The sequence below is a fragment of the Lycium barbarum genome, chromosome 8 (genome assembly GCF_019175385.1).
Source record: "Lycium barbarum isolate Lr01 chromosome 8, ASM1917538v2, whole genome shotgun sequence".
Lineage (NCBI taxonomy): Eukaryota > Viridiplantae > Streptophyta > Magnoliopsida > Solanales > Solanaceae > Lycium > Lycium barbarum.
The window spans coordinates 118585286-118593289 of record NC_083344.1 but is presented as its reverse complement, the minus strand read 5'-3'; the positions used below and the strand labels follow the sequence as shown (position 1 = coordinate 118593289).

Sequence of the window (8004 nt, the reverse complement as noted above, 5' to 3'; positions counted from 1 at the left end):
AAGTCATTATCCGAGATTAAGTAATATAAACTCACCATTATTTGTAAATCATGAAATACATTGGATCGTTACTTGAGCGTAGTTTCCTTTGCATCCATTCTTGTGGCCATTGATCATTTTACTTGCTTTCTAGGTTTACATTTCTGCATTAGTTATAATTTTCTCCAAAAATCAAAATATTTTCTACCGTTTGGCTTAGCTTAGTAAGTGAAAGTTCCTTACTTTCTGGATCGCCTAGTGTATTATTTCCTGTGGGATCGATCCCGACTCATAGTTGGATAAATTATATTGCATACGATCGTGTACACTTTCTCTTTGAGGAGTGGATTTAGACATTATCAAAAATGGCGCCGTCGTCGGTGAACAATTTGACGTATTTGGGTTAATTTGGAATTTAAGCTTACTTGATTTGATTCAAATTTATGAATACGTGTTTGCGATTTTTTGTGTTTCTTTGTGTTAGTTGTTATTTTTGTGATAATTTGTTTTTTACTTATGTCACTATGGTATCCTGGAATGAAAGTGGGTTTGATGATTGCAATTCATATTTTGATGACTCATGTTCATATTGTGGAGGACCCCACTTTTGACAAGATTGTGAAAATGCTTTCGAGAGAGAGATGTGTGCACCGTCTCAATCCTATGATGCGAATATTTGTAATATATGTGGTGGTCAAAATGAACATTGGACTATTGTCTAATTATTCTCCTTCCTCTCCCTCAAGTTAATCTAATGTAAAAACTAGTTGTGCTTTTGAGTTTGATAGGAACAATGGTATGGCAAATGAAAGGCAAAGTATCGGATATGAAAGTGTCATAGAATTCCTCTTAGCATACTTTGACCGGGAAAGGGAGAAGGAGCGAGAACTTATTGGACAATTCATTTTGAAAATGAACAAATCACTTGAGGATGAATTTTTTTCAATTTCCATGGATATGCCTATTCCTCAAAATGAAGTAGTTGAAGAAGCGATTTTAAATTTACAAGATGAGACCGAAAATTCTAGTGACCACAACAAGAGTTGTGAAATTGAAGAAGTGGTTCAACTTGAAGAAAATGAGACAAGTCATAAAGAAGAAATCTCCAATACTCGAAAAGAGGAAATTGAGAAAATATTGAATGGCCTTATGGGGATAAATGAAAAATATGGGAAAATTGTGGCCAAATGGTGGGAAGTAGTTCAATATGGAGATGATGAAATCCAAAACATGGATTTCACCATGTTAGGATTTTTACAAGCTTTGGACGATCTCACGATGAAGAAAAACTTGACAAAGAGAAAATTTTGAGCAAGATTGGCTAATGAATCAAGCTCAACAACTTAAAGTCTATGGGGATCACCGTGAAGGCTTCTCACGGATGATGGAAGAATTTCTAAAAATTCATGTTGAACAAAGTCAAGAAGTGGAGAGCTATTTGAAATTGCTATCCGGAAATTGGAGGCCGAATTGAATGCAAAGATTGAGGAATGTGATGCTTAATATCAAAGGCCTATGGATTGCAGTTTTGGGTTGATTTCTAATGAAGAAGAGGTCAAGATTGATTTTTATGAGCTAATGGTGAATTGCCAACCGACCAACCCAAGAAATAGTGAATGATGTCGAGATTGAAGAAATGATACTAGAGTTGAATAAAAAAGTTCATGAAATGGTTTTGAAAGACTCTAGTTCATTTTTGGGTGAGGATGTCAAAATTCATGCAAATTTGGAATTTGAGTGCGTTGGACCTCATTCTAACCATTTTTCAACGTTGTGCTTGATGGGTGATGTGAAAGTTAAACTGACCGAGCCTATGAAGAATTTTGGAGATGAAGATCAAAGCGTTTTCATTTTGAAGTTTGCTATGCCAAGAAGACAAAATGACATTTTTCACTTAAGGCCAAAAAGTGCAAAATGTGATACCCGAAAGTTGGCCTCGTTGCTTTACTCATAATCTTGATTCAAAGTTGGGGCGCAAATTCATATCCTCCAAGTGAAAAGTGATAAGGTAACTATCGTGCCGCGACGTTAAATCAAGCGCTTGGTGGGAGGCAACCCATCATTTTAAAAAATTTAAGTCATTTTGAAATTTTCCTTTTTTTTAAAAATATAGTTTATTTATTTTGACTAATCTGCAAAATTTCATATTTTTTGGAGTTGATTTGATATGGTGAGATGTTAAAAAAAAGTGACTGAAAATGTGCTGAAAACAACTTCAATTTGGGTTAAAAAAAATAAAAAAATGCAGAAAGTTGCAGTTAAGAGTACAACCCTTCATTTTGGTTATTGGTCCGGGTAAGTTATTTTGAAACACTAGACTATTTAACTCTCCCACATTTTTTTTCAAACTTCCTGCCCTGTTGTGCTATTTATCCTCGAGTATACCTATTATCAAAAAATATACGTCACTTTGGGACACATGCGCATAGCCGCTGCGCGTGGCTAAAAGTCAACAAAAAAAAAAAGAGCTCCTTGGCTTTAAAACACATACACAACACTCATGCACAAAGACAGCAACAACAACAACATACACCCCCCCCCCCCCCAAAAAAAAACAAACGCACAAAAAAAAATGTTTCCTTCTTCTCCATCCATCAGTCTCAGGCTATCATGTATGTTTTTATATAGTTTCTCTTCTCCTCCTCTCTCTCTCCCCCTCACTCTCTCTACTTGTAGATTTTTTTCCCCTCTCTTTATCTTCTTTTTTTATGGTTGTTTGATATGGAATTTGGGGCACAAAATGTGCAATTTTGATGTTGTTGGTTGATTGATATGTGATTGTGCTTCATTGAACTATAATTCCGAACATTTTGGGAGGGTTGATCACTCACCATTGGTGCCTAAACTAAGCTAATTGTAGGATGCCCACAACGTATTCGACAAATTGTCTGAGAGATAATTTCATTCGCCCGTGAAGTCTGAGTAACCGAGCGCTATTAGCAGATGTGTAGAAGTAAGTGTGGGGTGGTCTAGGCGAGATTAGGAGCGTTGAATATTTTGTGTATTTCGTGAAAATTTCTTCCTACTACAACTTGCGGTTATGGGATGAATTGCGACTTAAAATTATTCGGATTTGTATGGATGAATTTTCTTGTGATAGTTTGATCATGAAAATCCAAGGAAAACAAGAGAATGTGATAACAATGAGTCTCTCTTAACTTTGGTTTTCACTTTTTAGTCACATTGAGGACAATGCAACATTTTAAGTTGGGGAAGCTTTATTTTGATAGATATTTTTGTGATGGGGCGTGATGTGTCATGATGGATGATAATTTAGTAGATAGATGTTATTTTGGTGTTTTTTTATTACTATCTTCTTTAGTTTTTTGTAGTTTAGTTGTAGGAATGGTGTTGGGACGTGATTTTTGCTCTTTGACCAATTTTGGCTTGCTTGGTACCAACTTAGTTAAACCTTAGCATATGAATTCTTGATTTTTAAAAAGAAAAAAGGATTGAAGTAATGATTCTTGTTGTGAATTTTAGACTCAATTTTTGGCTCTTACTTTCACTATTAGTCTCTTTAGGCTATAAATGACTTTTTTTGAGTCATTTGTTTCAATTGGGTTTTAGATACATATTCTACTTGGATTATCATGTGCCATGTGTGGTGAAGTTCTTGTGAGTTCTTTTGCATTACTTGTGGTCTAGAACTTGCCCGGAATGTGTTTCAAGGCGAAATTCTTGGTTACACTTGGTTTGAAAAATGATGTTAGGCCTTCTTTAGATCGTTTTTGCCTTAAATTTCCTACCCTTGCATATTTTCCTTAGTCAATTCCTTTTGAGCCTTTAACCTTTTCTTTGACAGCCATGTGACAAGGTTTACCCTGTTTTTCATTGATTCATGTTTTGGTACCTTACCTCCTAAAGTGCGTTTAAAGTGCAAACATAGGCTAAAAGCCTAAGTTGGGGGTGATGGTTGAAAACAATTGTTATGTGGGAGTTACTTTAAAGGTGAAAATGTGAAAAAAAAAATTGGAAACTTCCTTGTTATTTTGAAAAAAAAAAAAGAGAAAAAGAAAAAGGAAGGAATAATAAGAGTTGTGAATAAAGGGAAAGACTAGTTGCTGAAATGAAAAATGAAAAATGAAGAAATGGGTGGAAAAGTTTCAAAAGAAGTGTGCTTTGAATGTTGAAAATTGTAGTGCTTAAAGAGGTTTTGAGTCACTTTTACCCAAATTGTGCCCCACCTTAACCAAAAGCCTACATTACAACACTTTAAGTCCTTATTGATTTTGAGCCAAGTATGTCTACATTAGTGGAGAAATACATGAAGGGCAAGCCTATAGTGCTACTTGTGTGCATTTGAACATCTTTGTGTGTGAGAGAGACAGAGAGAGTTAATTCTTTCCATTTGATATCCAATTTTCGTTTTGAATTGCATTTTATAAGTGTGGGATTCCCTCGAGTGTGAGGGCACATGCGAATTTAGTTGTGAATTTGTTTCATTTTCCAATTGAGAGGAATGAACAAAAGAAAGTCATTTTGTGATAATAAGGCAAATTTTGAAGCTTAGTATCATGACTTGATTTCTACTTTGATTAACTTGGTGTTTGAGCACTTGAAATGAAAATGAAGTTTTTGAGAAGTTGGTTATTCATATGTTTTGAATTAATTGTTGGTACCAATTCAAAGTCATATTTTTGTGCTTAAAGTAGACTTTTTGACTTGGCATGATGTTGGTACACTATTGAGTCGATTCCTTAGAAGGAGATTGTATGTTTTGAATTGCTTGAGGACAAGCAATAGTTTAAGTTTGGGAGTTTGATAAGTTGGTATTTTACCAACTTATCTCTTCTTCAATCTTATATTTTTGCTATGTTTGATTGAGAAAATAGTGTATTTAATATCATTTACATTTATTTTATAGGTTTTATGTGATTTAGAAGTGATCGGAAGAAACCAAGTGAAAATAAAATAAAAAAGAAGCCAAATTGGACAGATTTGCAAAACTTTCAAAACTGGACATTTGCAAAAAGGGGACAGATTTGCAAAATCGGGCAGAACTACAAAAACTGAAATCTGGGGCATATTTTGTCATTTTTTGGACTTGAAAAAATTAGGCAACTATAAAAGCAAAACTTGGTGAAATTATTTATCATCTTTGGCCATCTTCCAAGCTTAGAGCAAGAAACTACACTAGGGTTTGAAGATTTGGAGGCACGCCATAAGAAATTCTTTACCTATTTCTTCATCTCTTGCTATTTATTGAATATTTATGTGTGTAGTATTTCAATACTTGAACCTTGTTTATGGAAGTATACATTGTTTAAGTTTGGAGTGAATCTCTTATTTTGCTTATGTGTTGAGTGATTTTATAATTAATAGAAGTGAGTTAATGTTGTTTTAATTATTCTTGTTCTTTAATGTTTCTAAAGGGAAGTGCTAACCTTAGGACTCACCCAGTTATATCGGTTTAAACTCGGAAGAGAAAAACTCGAGATTGAAAAAGAATAATTAACAAGAATTTGGGGCGTTAACCCTCATCTAATGGAAATCAACCTAGGGATAGGCGATACCACTTGTAGCCATATTCGGGTGTTCTTAATGCTCCTAATTGATTTAGGGATATTCAATTAGGTAGTCTAGTTAGTCTTCGGAAGCAGCTAATTAAAGTCATTATCCGAGACTAAGTAATATAAACTCACCATTATTTGTAAATCATGAAATACATTGAATCGTTACTTGAGCGTAGTTTCCTTTGTATCCATTCTTGTGGCCATTGATCATATTACTTGCTTTCTAGGTTAGATTACATTTCCGCATTTGTTATAATTTCTCCAAAAACCAAAATATTATCTAACATTTGGCTTAGCTTAGTAAGTGAAAGTTCCTTACTTTCTGGATCGCCTAGTGTATTGTTTCCTGTGGGATTGACCCCGACTCATAGTTGAGTAAATTATATTGTATACGACCATGTACAGTTTCTCTTTGAGGAGTGGATTTGGACGTTATCAACGACCCCAAGTGACATTAATCATACTTTATGTTTGAAGGACATTGTGCCTAAATATTGACTATTAGCTCTAACTAATTAAACTTTAGGAGGGAGAAAATGACTAACGTTTCTATGGCAGATATGGATTGGAGTATGTCCGTCATCAACAATTGACGAGAATCAAGGACATCGCAAAGTAGCTAGAAATTTAGACATAGGAAATTGTATTTACTTTATTTAGAGTAGGAAACACTTTATGTTGTATTCACTTGATATGTAATAAATATTATATTACTTTTGTTCTTTATTTCAGGAGATAGAATTTGTTTAATTAGTTAAAAGCAATGGGATGGCGTACTATGACACATTTTCACCCTTCAAACAAACGTTAGGTACCTCTGGCACGAAGAGGTCACATGCATATTAGGACGTGTTATTATTGTTTGATATACTTGTTTACATTTGCTTGACAACTTGTTGGCCTTTATTTGATAAATTATTTGCTACATAACTTATTTGACTCTACATGATCATGACTTTACTTAGATATGCTAATGAGACTAATATCTTTTGCATTTTTTATATTTCCTTTTCTTATTATGTTTCTTTTATTTTTATTATTCCTAAAAAAGTTGATTCGTGTTGACATTCGAGCTTGCCGACCATCCTTATTTCACAAGATCAAAGACATCAGCATTATCTCACCGTAGTTGGGATACCCAAGGAAGGAAAACTATTATGTCTGATCCAGCAGCATCCATTTCAACTGGCTTGGAAAACATCATGATCTCTAGTGCTTCTCTCGAAACTTTCGAACATAGAACTACTATTCAACATGATGAACATATCACCCGCTTGACTCAAGAGATTGAGGACCTACGTGGAGAACTGAATCAGGTTAGGGACTTGACTAATTTGTCCGTCACACTCCAAAATCCATATCCTGAACCTAGAAATGTCGCACCAAATCCACCTCGTTTTCCATCACTTCAATCTCCAATTCATAAACATGTTCCTCCACAAAATAATGCACCTACCAATAACAACGTTCCTTCAATCACCCTCGCAAATCCACCAAATCCGTCATCCATCTATACTCCTCCACAAAGTCAACCACCCACCTACACTACCTACGCTACTCCTAATCCACCACTCGTCAACCCACCTAGTCAATTGCTAGTTCACACTCCTTATGTTCCTTTATCCACCAACACGAATATGACACCTGCAACTATTCCTCTAAACCCACCAAACCAACTACCTATAAACACCAATTATAACACACCACCTCCAGTCCAAAACACTCCCACCGGCCAAACTTGTCCAACCCAGCATATACAAGGGGCACATTTTGTCACTCCTAATGCGCAATATGTTCCTTCGGTATATGCAGCAAAAATACAAGCCTTTACCAACCCCGTAACGGTCAGGTTCCAAACCGAGGTGGATCAATACGAGGAAATGGAAAAGGATGCAAAAGCAAGGACATATGATATATTGTTAAAACAGATCCACAGTATCAAAGAGGCAATGAGAAACCTTTAAGTTGCTAGAGGAAGCAAGAGTGTAGAATACGAAGATTTGTGTGTTCAGCCTGACGTTGATTTACCCATAGGCTACAAGCCGCCGAAATTTCATACATTTAATGGAACAGGCAACCCTCATACGCATTTAAGGGCTTATTGTGGCAAACTGGTTGGACTAGGTAGATATCAGAATATAAGAATGACGTTATTCGTAAGAAGCCTATCTGGTGAGGCTCTTACTTGGATACACAACAAGACGTCCGTAAATGGCGTGGTTGGAGTGATACGGCACAAGACTTCATGGACCGATTTAGTTTTAATACGGATATCACACTATATAGAGTCTGCATGACTAAGGTAACTAAGAAGTCAACTGAGTCGTTCCGTGAATATGTGCTACGTTGGAGGTCAGAAGTAGCCAGGGTTCAACCCTCGATGAGTGAGAGAGAAATTACTGCCACCTTTATTGAACGTCAAGCTGTCATATTTTATGAGAAAATGGTAGGCACGATGGGGAAAAAATTTATAGAAGTTGTCAGAATGGGAGAGGCCTTAGAAGAAGGA

The 8004-nt window shown here is 35.6% G+C and overlaps 1 long non-coding RNA gene across 1 annotated transcript; it reads left to right on the top strand.

The window, feature by feature from the left end:
• The first annotated feature begins 2223 nt into the window (after positions 1–2223).
• On the top strand, positions 2224–6212 carry LOC132605346 (uncharacterized). Its single transcript, XR_009569152.1, has 2 exons — positions 2224–2591; positions 6054–6212. It is a non-coding gene; the product is annotated as an uncharacterized LOC132605346 (long non-coding RNA).
• The last annotated feature ends 1792 nt before the right edge of the window (positions 6213–8004 follow it).